The sequence below is a fragment of the Lutzomyia longipalpis genome, chromosome 3, assembly GCF_024334085.1.
Source record: "Lutzomyia longipalpis isolate SR_M1_2022 chromosome 3, ASM2433408v1".
Classification (NCBI taxonomy): Eukaryota; Metazoa; Arthropoda; class Insecta; order Diptera; family Psychodidae; genus Lutzomyia; species Lutzomyia longipalpis.
In genome coordinates this window covers 26482512-26495328 of record NC_074709.1, presented here as the reverse complement: position 1 = coordinate 26495328, position 12817 = coordinate 26482512, and the positions used below count along the sequence as shown (strand labels likewise).

Below are 12817 nucleotides of genomic sequence, written 5' to 3'. Positions count from 1 at the left end.
AACAGTTTAAGATTAAATCCGGGGGATTTGCAGAGTATTCGGGGTTGTAAATTGATGGTGAGGGGGTGACAGGAATTGATGCCTTGTGGGCTTCTCTGGCCTTTAGAAAGATGAAGCACTCCCGGCATTCTATAGCCAACCACCTATTGATTATCTCTCGATACAATTAATTAGTGTGGCCATGTCTCATGCTTTTTAGTCCCCCTGCATTGGCTCTGCAGACTTCTGACTCTTTTTTATTCTCTGAGTTCTTTAACCGAAATCTGTGACCGTTTTTGCAGTGAGAATTTAATTAAGCTAAAAGTACTTTCAGCCATCTTTAACCAAATTACAACAAGAGCGTCCCTTTTTTTCTTTCCCTTTGTTGGGTGAATTTTCTTATTAATGTTATGTCGAATGACAATAAAATTTTGAGAAAAGAAAACGTCAGCAGCAAGCACGACATATCAAAATGTTTTGATTGGGAATGCGCTAAAATGGCATAAAATGGTGGATTTTATATGAGAGAAGTGTGCAAATTTTATGGTTTTTCGTGTTAATTGCATTATATATACCTCCGATTATATATAAACTTTTCACTTGGTGAGTTGGTGGGATTCTTTAAAGCCCAAATGAGCCATGCTTAACGGTGTGGAGCAATGAAGTTAATGAGGCACAAGTTGCTTTAGCACAAGAGAGACATGAGCATTGCCTAATTCGGCAGAGCATTGATCGTCTTCCTCTCCGTATTTCTTCGCAAATAGCTTTGTGCAAAATGAATGATTAAAGTCGGTACCTGGAGGTGGGAGTGCGCAATCATCCAGCTTGCCCTGCCCTCGAATCGCGCGCATTTTACGATGTCCTCTGGCTTTTTTCGCGAACAAAAAGAAGAACTTTTAAAACCTTAACGAGGGTATCGCGTCGCAATTTAGATGTCATTCGTGCACAAGGTATACGTTTGATTGACGGGCACAGCGGAGCGAGGTGTAGGAATGTACACGAAAATTTAAAAGGGTCACCATTGGGTCATTTTTGCATTTTATTCTCCTTTCCGTTATTTTTAATTCAAAATCATTTTCGAAAGATTTCTATTTTGCTCTTTGTCTTTGGATTTTCTCATTGCCCTTTGAAATTTAAATGTGGTGGGAAATGTGTTGTGTCATGAAAGTTATGTCAAAAAAAAGGTTCTGTCAAACACGAATGTGACAAACGAAGTTCTTTCATTTATTCTCTTGTCAAATAAAAACTTACTGTTAAACACTCGTAAAATGAACCTCTATTGAGAGATCTGTCAATGAAACTTGTCAAATTAACTTCTGTCAAAAATAGTTTTTTTTTTAATCAGTTAAATTGTCGTCAAACAAATTTTCTGATGAACAGAATTTTTCAATTAAATTCCGGTAAAATTTAAAAAGACTTGTACTCATTTAAATTCTTACTAAACATGACTGTTTCATTGTCCTGTCAAATAGACTCCTGTCAAAAATAACTCCTGTCAAAACAATAGCTGTCAATTAAACTCCTGTCACAATAATTTAACACTCCTAACAATTTAATAAATCAAGAAATAAATGAATTACAATGTCTTTCGGTGAGACACCCCAAAAAGCCTCTTCTTCATTTCATTTCTTTCTCATAAAATGTTGAATGCGTGCGGAAGCTATGTGGAATGGGAGAGGTGTGAGAAATTAGATGACAGTAATTGTCAAGTCACATCCATTGAATTAACGCACATTTGCGTACGCAATTTACACATTCTTGAGCACCGCGACCTTTCCTCATACACCCATTGCGCCCACAACAGCCCCCCATTTTTTTCCATTTCATATGGGAAGGAAGACCCGAGCTGAGAGCGTCTTCTGCATTAGTTCTTATGCGCCAGATCAATTTGTTTAACAAGCAATAAATCAAATTGGATCGTTGGTGGCGGATCTGCGGATGTGATGGATTATCTGCAGGAGGAGAGCGAGAGCATGGTGATCAGTGGACGTTGTGGTGGGATCACGCGGTGGTGGTTTACCGACTCACGCTGGGGTCCAATAACAATTATAAACTTCTTCTTTAGGAATAAGGTGCCTTAGAAAGCGCACACAGTTCCCCCCTTTTAAAAATCTCCAGCATAGCCAGCATCAGTCAGCATGGCAAAAGAGATGCTTCATATGAGGAAGAGCATAAAATAAAAGGAAAAGAAAAAAGAACATACAAATTGTACTGCACTATTTGGCGGGAAAGAGAGACGCCACAGTGAGGTTAGGGAGGGAGAAGAAAAAGACGCCACATGGCGCGAAGAGGCTGCCAAAGGAAAAAGGGTGTATCGGGATGATTAATTGATTTCAATTATGAGAAAGGAGCGCGTTATTTGTTTACGGATACCTCATTGTGTTTGTACCTTCATTAAGACTTTTCTCTTCTCGTATCTCCAGTTGTTGGGTTGTCTGTCAGGTCTCCACCGGAATGGCCAGAGTGTGTGTGAATTATCTCAAGATGAGATGGGTGAAACGTGCCAACAGAGATTCCTGGGGCCGTTGATGGATGGGATGGTACTGAGAAATTGATTATCGCTTTCCATATTCACTCCATAGACGAGGCTGAGGGTGGGCATTCACCATCCATACCTGTAGCTTCACTTTTTTTCTCCTTTTCTTCTTTCTAAATATTATTTTGCGATTGAAACTTCCAAGTTATGTTGTAAGTTGCAAATTGTCTATTTATTTTGCACGTAAAACTGTTTAGTTGATTAAAAAAAATCGTTACTTCTTACATTTTTTTAAAACATTAATTCCATCAAACCGATTTTCATCGATCTTAACCAATAACTTCCAGTCCTTCCAGTAAATGGCTTGTGGGAAAAGCCCGCAAAAGTCAAAAATTCAATCTAACCTCAAAAGTTTGCCTTGGAGTGTGAAGAACTGAAGAAAAGTTCTCCAAAAATTCAATTAATTTCGTGATTTCTGTTAATTCTTTTACTTCAGTTTTAAAATTTAGTTTTCTTGTCTATTAAACGATAGAAGAAATTCGTGAAAATCAACAATTTTGAGAGGAAAAAATTTAAATACTTTGTAACAGGTTAGTAAAAGTTTGGCAAGAAAAAAAACAAAGCTCAATTTTCTCATTTTACGTTAATCTATAAAAATCTAAAAGTTACACGTTGTTCAAGGTAATGCCTTCGTTTTATGTTTAAAGATTCAGTAGGGGAGGGCGGGGCTAATAAAGTCACTTAAGGGTTTAGAAAAAGCTTAAAATAGCATATTTCCTAGCTATATAGAACAAAATGATCTGAGAAAGAGTTATAAGGCACTAAATCTCCTAAAGAGATGAGCTATACATTTCGCTTTATCCATTTGAGAAATATGATATTTTGAGCTTTTTTTAAACCCTTAAGTGACTTTTTTAACCCCGCTCTCCCCTACATAAAAAATAAAACTCTCAAATGTGCTCAACAAGCAGCTATAATCGATAATTTGCTGATCATTTCGCAAATGGTGTCAATCGAATTACTCAAATCGCCACATGATCAATGAGGAAAAGGTTCGCTCATTGATCATCTGTCACGGATGATCAACAATCGCGCGCTAAACTACAAAATGCAAAATTCATCATATAAGCAATTATTTAATATTAACTCGATTTCGATGCAATGGCACTCTCCACCAGCCCCACCAGCTTATGTATCGGGGATAAGACGTCGATCGCGGTTGCATCATCTCCCGCGCGAGCATTCAGCTCGTGATTTATGGCCACACCGCGTTGTTTTTGTCTGACAATTTTGCAAAAAGAAGCAAAAATGAAGAGAAGAAAAAAAGCAGCAGCAGAGAGCCTGAAATCTCCGGCACTTGCTCCTCACCGTCTCTCTTGTTTTATGGGTGGTGATCATGAGGTGCGTGCACCAAGTTTAAGTGCAGAAAACACACACTTGGTAGCCATTTGTTTGCCTTCTTGTTGCGCAATTAACTCATGTAGATTTGTTAAATTAATTGCTTTACTTGTAGCTTAATTGTTCTTCGGACAATTCTCTGGCGATGCCCCCTTCTTAAGGTCTCCCCCCGCTATTATTCACAACCGCATTCGCGCAGGGTCTGATCACCATCAACCCCTCAGAGATTTTTCGCATCATCAGTGAAGAAGAAGAACATCTTTCACCTTCAACTTCAAGTACCTCTTTGGCCTCTTTGCTCATATTTGAGAAATAATTGTTAAAGAATTTTCTGTTTGAAGGAAAATCTTAAGCTTTGGAAGCTTTTATTGTTTCTTGAAGATTTTTCAAGACTTATTTAAATTCCTAATGAAATTTGATAGAATGACAAATTTTTATCAGATTTATTCCAAAGGTTTTAAGCTTCAGCATTTTATAGGGGAGAATGGCGCGATTTGGACCCCTTTTTATTCTTTAAATTACTCTGCAAATTTTCTTATTACGAGAGCTTTTCATACTGTTCATTCATAGGTAGAAAATAATAATAATAATAATAATAATAATTATTGGTTTATTCACATTCCATTTTTGATTACACATTTTCCCTATACATTTTTAATCTACAAATTCAATTTGCGATGTATGATGTAAGAGTGGGCGCGTAGATCATCTCTGGAATGGATACGCCGCACCGGAGTCTGTAGTGTAGACTGTGTTGGCTGCGGGGGGGGATGTAGATTATCCCGTCTGCGGCAGAGGTCCGGCAACTGGAGGAGGATTTCACAACTTAGATGCTTAGAATTAACTTAGAATTAAAGGAGTAGATTCTGATAAAAATATTTTCTTTTGTAACAATTTAAAAGTTTGTTGTAAGATTTTTAAACCGTCTTTTTGTCGTTTTATACAAAAGAAAAGCAAAGAATTAATTGTTCCAGAAAACAGTCAGAAAGAACTATAAAAAGCCTTGGAGAAGTTATTTCCTTTCAGAAATCCATTTCAAGGAAGAAATAAAATGCTAAAATCTTATAACATTTTTCCCAGAATACCAAAATTCTTATAATTGACTCTCAAGCGATCTTTTTCCTTTCTAACTTTAAACTGTCTTTGTTGCTCAAAGCTACTTCACGGGTCCACCCTGGAGGGTCCGTAAATGTCACGCGGAAAGCTCAAAATTTATTGAAATGAATACCAAAAGGCCAATGAAGAAGAATTTTGTGATGAAAAAAAGATGAAAGCTAATTGAAATAGAGTCGTCATTTGTAATATTTCACTCACAATGGTTTTTTTTCTTCTCTCTCTCGTTACAGATCTCTCTTAGATGGTGGTAAGTCATAACTCGATCATATTTAACGTCTCTATCGAATGGTTGGTGCGCACGTTTGGTCGCGCGAAGGCAGCTGGATCTCACAATTGTGGGCACACTGTGTGAGAGTTGGGTACCACATCTAGATTTGAATAAATCAACCGCACTCACACAAATGACCACCAATATTGCTGAAGGAATAATTATTTTCAATTCAAGTAGCTAAAACCCCAACAAATTGACGGTGAGTGCAAAAAGGAGGTACAAAATGATACTTTATGCCTACATGGGGCTGCTTTATGGGTTTGTTTCGCAAAAGGAGTGATGCGGAGGAATGAAGGGAGGGAGGGGAGAGATGTGTGAGAAATCCTACAAGAAATCAACCACAATCTGTCAGTTGGGCGTCTCATCGAGACGCATTGCTTTGGCACCAGCAGACAAAGTTGTGTGGAAAAAGTGGTGCATAAAAAGGCATAATGTTGTAGGTAAAGAAAGAAATGAAGAAACAGACGATCCTCTCCGTGTTCTTTGTTGCCCTCATCGTAAGAGAAACATCATCTGGGCATGAAGAAGCTCGATGTGCTTTAAGAGTCTCTCCTTTAGATCTCTTCAAACGTGTATGCAAATCGCCCAATAATTCAACCTTCTATACACTACACCGCGCGCGATCGTTCTCGCGGTGTGATCGTAGCTTCCGCCACTTCACAATATACACTCAAATGAAGCAAAAGCATTTTAATACAGCAACTTCGTGATCTAATTTAGATTTGATGGCGATTTTACAATCGCATTTGACTACCTTTTTTCTCCACCCGGTTCCTATATAAGTTGAAGAGAAAATACCTATATATCCTCAGCATAATGAAAAATTTATGTTGAAAACACTAAAATACAGAAAATGATTATTTTTCTCCACGCCGTCCGTTCCCACAAAAACCGTGAAGAAATCTCTTTCTTCTCCTTCACTAGAAAAAAAAATTCCACCATCATTTCTCCTAGCTTGTCGCGCTTAAAGTGTCCCCCCCTCATCTCCCCACGCTTAAGCCATCCCGTACAGTGTCTTCTGCTGTAGTTCTTATCATAAACTACCAAAAGAGACATTTATTATCATGCTACTAATGCGTATTGAAAAATGTTACTCAAGAACCTTATCTCATCCCGGTCTCGGTCATCCCAGCGCGAGAGAATTTCTTCCCATCGAATGGCTAATTTTTTCTTTAAATTTTCATCGTTTGAAGGCGCCAAAGTTTGAGTTTTTCAAATAGATTACAGATACATTATAATGAAAATCTAAATGAGATAAGAGCATTCGTATTGATTTCCATCGACTAAACCATGGAGAATATGTATGACAATAAACAGTGCTTGAGAGAATTTTAGGGACAAATTAAATAAATATTTCTTTTTGGTGATTTGTAGTTGGTTTTCAGCTTTATTTTAAAGCTAAGAAAGATTTAAAAATTGAAACTTTAAATTAAACCGAATATTAAATTCGAATGGAGGCTCCTAAGAGGATAAATCGCCGTTCTTTAAATCAAGGTTCAACCAGGCGTCTCCATCGTGATACTTAATTGATTTTTAAAGTTAAAATTGTAGTCCCTTTAAAATTAACAACCCTGGTTTTGAAATTTAACGAATTTTGTATTTTTAAATTAAAAATTAAGTTCGTAAATAATATTAAACTACCCTAAAATTCCTCCTCACTTATTAATTAACACTTAAAGCTTTGTCTGACAGATCTGTCTTAAAAATTAAAGATTCTAAATTAAATCAGTTTTCTGAACTCTAAAAGCTGAATTAAGTATTGAAAACTAGAGTAAAAAATTTAATTTTTAAATAAATACACTGTCATTCAAAATTTTAGTAAATTGCTACAAAAGTCTGTAGTAATGAAACATTTACTAAATTTTTTAGTAATTATAACAGTAAGTTTTAGTTATGTTGCTAAATTAGTTATTTTTACATCTGCTTTAAAAAGTTTTAAGTTAGAAATTAAAGACTTAAAATTAAATTAAAAGTGTTTTTATTTTTAACCAGGCGTCTCCATCGTTATACTAAATTGACCTGGAATCAAAATTACACGAACAATTAATTTTTTTTTTTATAAAAAAAAGTATTACTTGACGAATTGGGATCATTTTTAATGCTAAAAGTCTAAATCAAATTGAAAGATTTTTCTTAAAATTGATTAAAAAATTCTTTTAAAAAACTGATCCAAATTTCCTCCTCTGCACTGTGCCCTTTACAGTTTCTTGCGGGGGGGGAGAGAAAAATAGATAAAGTTCTCTCAGTGCGGCGCTGTGTGTATCTTGGAAGTCCCAATGTGGTTTGCCGCAATTTCCTCCCAATATAGTAGACCGGATGATATGAATTATATTTTTTTTCATCATACCACTCAAATTGCAATTATTTGCTCAAACAGATCGTGGAGCGTGTAAAATCTGTCAATTGAACATTTCTCAGGTATTTTCCATTAATTTCCACCTTATTTCCAAGCAAACACACCACTTTTTTCTCTGTCTCACTCCCTGGCAATATGCCTCATGCTTAAAAGAAAACACCTTCTCTGTGCTGAGAGCCGTACAAGTCTTTTGAAGATGAAGCCCAAGATGGGGCAGAAAAAAAGGCATCTCCTCTAAGCTAAACAAGTTCTTCTTTTGCCGAGTTAATCTCCGCGGGCATTTTTTTCCACCATCGCCATTCTCTGTGTCCCATTGCTTCTATCTCAAGCATTTCAATTTATTAACAAAAATGGTGATATGCCATCTAAAATGTCTCTTAAGAAGTTACTTAGTTTACACGAGCTGGCGGGAGAGAATTGTATGGAATAGAGCTGTTTTTTTTTCTTCTTCGTTTTATTCCTAAAGGAGTGAATGGCTTTGGTATGTGCCAAACTGTGTCTTGTCTGTCGCTTTTGATGCAATTTTTCCATATTACACGTTATTAAGCGTTTTTTTCTGCTTCATCTCAATAGAGACTCTCTCAATAGCCCATTGGGGAGCTCTTGGCGTGTCGTTTTTGCCATAATTGCGTGGAAAAACTATTCCGAGGTTGAATGAATACGCGCCTGGGCAAAAATGACCAAATGTGGCTTCTCGGCATGTCGCACGCGCGTTCGCAATCACATTGACTTGTACTTGCCGTGATGATGATCCACCCAATGCTGCTGTGGAAGCCGATGGGGCGTCTCACAATTAATGCATTTTTATTTTGTTTTTATCCCTTAATTGGAAAAATTTGTGCTCCTATAATTTTTTTTAGTCAAGACACGTTTTTATGCTATAAAAATACGAAATTTCGGTTATAAATTATAAATAGTTCAAAATAAATGATGGAAGAACTCAATCAAGTCCTTATAAATCAAAAGAATCTATGAAAGCTATTTTAAAGTAAATGAAAAATTAAAGAATGAACCTTATGGTTTTATAGATTGCCTCTTTACTATAATTTTTTTTTCAGAATAAAACATTTTTTTCCAAAATAAAACATTTTTTTATACAGAATTTAGACATATTGACGTCAATTTTGTGAAATATATTTCCACTCTTCTCTTTCAAATTTTATTTTACAAATATAAAGTTCTTTATTTTATAGCACAAAATGTGTCTTGGCTAAATTGTTACAAACTTTTTTTTTTTCAAATCAGTCTTTAAGAATTCATTCCTTTTCTTTTTATAAAAAAAAATAAACTTAAAAGCTCAAAATTTCGACAGTCTAACCTTGCTGTGCGTCACCGGTGTGGCTCTCACCTCTCGAATCTATTTGAGAGTGATCACTTTCATACCTGATCTCTGGTGTGCGTATTTGTTTGCAGGTTAAGCTCGAAGGACCCCATGTAGCAGGCATGTAGCATAAAGTCTGTGCAAACGCGATGGTTTTGCCGTGTTGCGAATTTTAATTGAAATTTTCATTCGATACTGATCAATAAAGTCATGCCTTGCGTTTGCCGGCAATCGATCCAAAGTGAAAATTCATAAATTTTCACACGGTCTCAGTGTCACGGAGAGTAGAGGAATTCATAATTGGCGACTGTTACATGCAGATTTAATTAATTCATGATTAATGAGGTGAGCACTCGATAGTTAGATACATTTCCAATTTACACCTTCCAACACGATGATCGCATGTGGCGTGAAACGGTCTTATCTCGTCTCTGGACGTCGATGATCTTCTTTTTCTCCTTCCATCTCTGAGCTCCTCGCAGCTTTGTGAGATGTGTGTCTTATTGTTCCTCCGCCATGGAGATCTTTCTTGTCTTTCTCAAGAGGCAAAACTTTGCGATTATTTGACAATTTTTTGGAGATTTTTTCCTTCTTAATTCAAATCAAACTTTTAACGATCATTTGTACATGCAGATTGTTGATAAATAAAAAAAAAACATTCTCACATAACACCTCATGCAATACGAGAGAGTAAAAGATACATTTTCCTCTTTCCCTCTCTCACGAGCTTTCGGAAATTCAATATCGGCAATTTATGTGATGATTTGGGAGGGAAAAAGCTTCGTGAAGAATCATAAATTGTCAGATTAATTGCTGAAAGAAAAAAGAATCTCAATAGTTCGTGCTGATTTGTTTGCAATAAAATTACGATAATTTATACTAAAATCCCCGCAAAAGAAAAATCACATAAAGAAAAGAAGCATAAGATGGGAATTTAGCTATTCCCAAGACGCGACTCTTAATGATCTGTATTATTTCTTTCTTTTGTAATTAATAAATGAGAGATGTGTGCGATAGATGGGAAAGCACAGCTGGAATTTGACATAGATTCTATTGATAGTGATTATTTTAATTTACAGCCAATATCGACATTCACATATAGCTACTAAATTGCAACACGTGGAAGATTGTCTTTCACTACCTGTATTTTTGTGGGAGATTTATTCTAACGCCACACAAGATTTGTCTTCCTTAGAAGACGTCATTGATTGTTAATGAGAAAGTTGAGATTTATTGAAAAGAAATTTCTATTTTTAAACATCTTTTTTTTTGCATTCTTTCGGCTGAGATTAGATTTGGGGAATTTCATGGGAGGGTATTGAATTAATAATAAAATTTCTAGATAAAGAATTTTTGATAAGGAAAATTTAATATAAGCACCTGAAAATTCAAAAGGTTTTGTTTCTTTAAATTTTTTCTTATTTGTAATTATTCTGTTTATTTTGCTCATATTCTGAATATTCTTAAAGATTCTAAAAATCACTAATATTCTTTTTATTTGAGAAATAATATTCTCACTCGAATAATTTTATTAATTTTTTCAATATTCTCTTCGCAAAAGTACTCTTTATTCATAAATATTATATTCATTCCGAATCATTATATCAATTCGCAGAAATATTCCATTAATTCACAGACATTTTTCCAATTTACAAATATTCCGTTCCTTAGCTGAAATTTTGCATATTCGCAAATATATTCTGTTGATTCTGTACTCTTAAATATATCATTTCTTCTTAAAATTCGTAATTTTTCTACAAGACTGTATATAATTATTCCCAAAACTTCAGAATTACGTTCCACTATTCCATTAATTATTTGCCCCTTAAGAAATCCATTTAACAATTCTTTTTTTTACAAAAAAAATCACCAAACAAATGAAATTTAACGCCGTTAGATTTTACATTTAATTACATCCAATTTGGCAAAGTCTCGTCTAATATTTATCTAGGACACATACCAGTTATAAATTTTAACTAGTCTGCAAAAACGTCTCCATTGACTCTCAAAACTTTTCAAAAATCCATTTTCGAGACATCTTAAATTGAATTCAGATTTTATCTGTCCAGATAGAGAAATTCATTTAGAAATTCTAAAGTCTCAAGTTGATGCCAAAATTTTTGTGAATAAATTCATTTTTTTTTTTGGAAAAACAAAAAGATGAAAAAAGTCATCGTGTGGTTGTGAAAATTAGCATAAAATAATTTTTCGTGGTTGAAAGAGGAAGGGGTTGTGTTTCTGTGATAAATTCACAATGGAATAAGGAAGGAAAAATTTGCAAAATTTGATAATTTTTCAAGTGAATTGATGCCATGACAGAGATAAGGCATTGCCAGAAAATTCTCTTGATTTCTTTGAATAAATTCTTGTGTTCATGGCTGTTATGAGGAATCAGTCTCTAAGAAATTGTTGGGGAGTTGTCATTGAGAAAAATGGTAGTATAGCAATAAAATTCCATTGCAAATACTTCTTGAAGAAAAAAAGGAGGAAAATCACTTCCACGAGAGAAGAAAAGCTCCCTTTAGCCAGCTACCGCTCTCGCCTTATCATTGATCTCTGGGAGCCGTTTGATTATAAATAGAGACAAGGCTAATAAGCTCCCTACCATGGCTTGGTTGGGGGCAAGGGAGGGATCTCTTGTGAATTGGCTGCTGTTTGATGTAATCGCCACTTTAGCTCTTCTCTGCTGAAGCTCTTTTGCCACAGCATCTTAGCTCAAAATCTCAAACTCTCTCCCACTTCCCTTTGTCGAGGCATCTCTTACTCAATGTATGTAATTACTTGCTGCTGTGTAGGGAATTATGCCAGCCGATTGAGTGCTACACTTTTTTTTTTATTCTTTTACCATCATCCATCTTCGTTTCTTTACTTCTTTTTTCAATTTTTTTTTCCTCTTCCTTCCAACATATAGAGAATTATGTGCGACATGGCGGTGGAATTCGTCGTTCTTAAACCGCTGAAAGTGAGGAAAAATTAGCATATTCGATAGAAACATGAACATAATATATCTAACGTATAACACTAAAAATTACTGCTGAAGAGCCCCATCAGGGGCAATCAAAATATCTCCACTTTTATCTCTCACTCATGGACAAGATTCCCCTGAGCACAGTTTACGAGGTCGCACAACTTTACACGGAATTGGCTCCAAATCGATGGGCATTAAATTGATATTCTTTCTTTTCTTCGTTTTTTTTTCACCTCCTCTCGTAATTTTTATAGCGGGCGGAATAACAATTCCACTTGATTTCTCCCATTCTTCGCTGCCCCTCCAATCACATTTTACTCACCAGCTTGTGCGTCCCAAATTTAATAATAGGTTTTATAGTGGTACCAAACATAAATCCCGCTCGATTGTTATGAGTTTTATGCCTCTTCTTGGCGATCCGACAAGAATTTTCGGTGAGAGAATCTCCTTTTGCACAAAAAGGAGAATGTAAAGCTTCCTTATTTCAATCCATGAGAGGCGAAAGGAACATCAAAAGAAGAAGAATTTTATTAATCATCAAGCGAATAAATCTAAATTAAATAGTTTTTCTCTGATCTTGTTTATCGAAAAAATTGAAGAGTTTTTTTTTTCTTGGACTCGAATTGAAATTTCCATTAATTCTTCGACAATGTGACAAAAGCCAAAACCTCAATGCCCAAAGTCCATCGATAGAGAGAAAAGGAGATGAAGCGAAAAATTGGTGTGACGATGGAAGAAAAGCCCCCAAGTTTTTCCCCAAAAAGAAAAAAAAGAAAAACTAAAAAAAAATATGAAGAACTCCCCGAATAGACCAATGTAACGAAGAGCAAACTGTGAGACAATCAATCTCGGGTTAGGGTAGGGAAAAATACATGAAATTGCTACCAGCTGCAGCATCTTCGGGGGTTTTGGGTTTGAATTATTCATACACA

The 12817-nt window shown here is 35.5% G+C and overlaps 1 protein-coding gene across 6 annotated transcripts in view; it reads left to right on the top strand.

Moving 5' to 3' along the window:
• LOC129793520 (early growth response protein 4) overlaps window positions 1-12817 on the top strand; it is a 50454-nt gene that overhangs the window by 26142 nt on the left and 11495 nt on the right. For all 6 annotated transcript variants that reach the window (XM_055833623.1, XM_055833624.1, XM_055833621.1 and 3 more), the window contains one exon: window positions 5200-5216. The gene's annotated coding sequence lies outside the window, so the exon portion shown is untranslated. The remainder of the gene's footprint in view (window positions 1-5199; window positions 5217-12817) is intronic.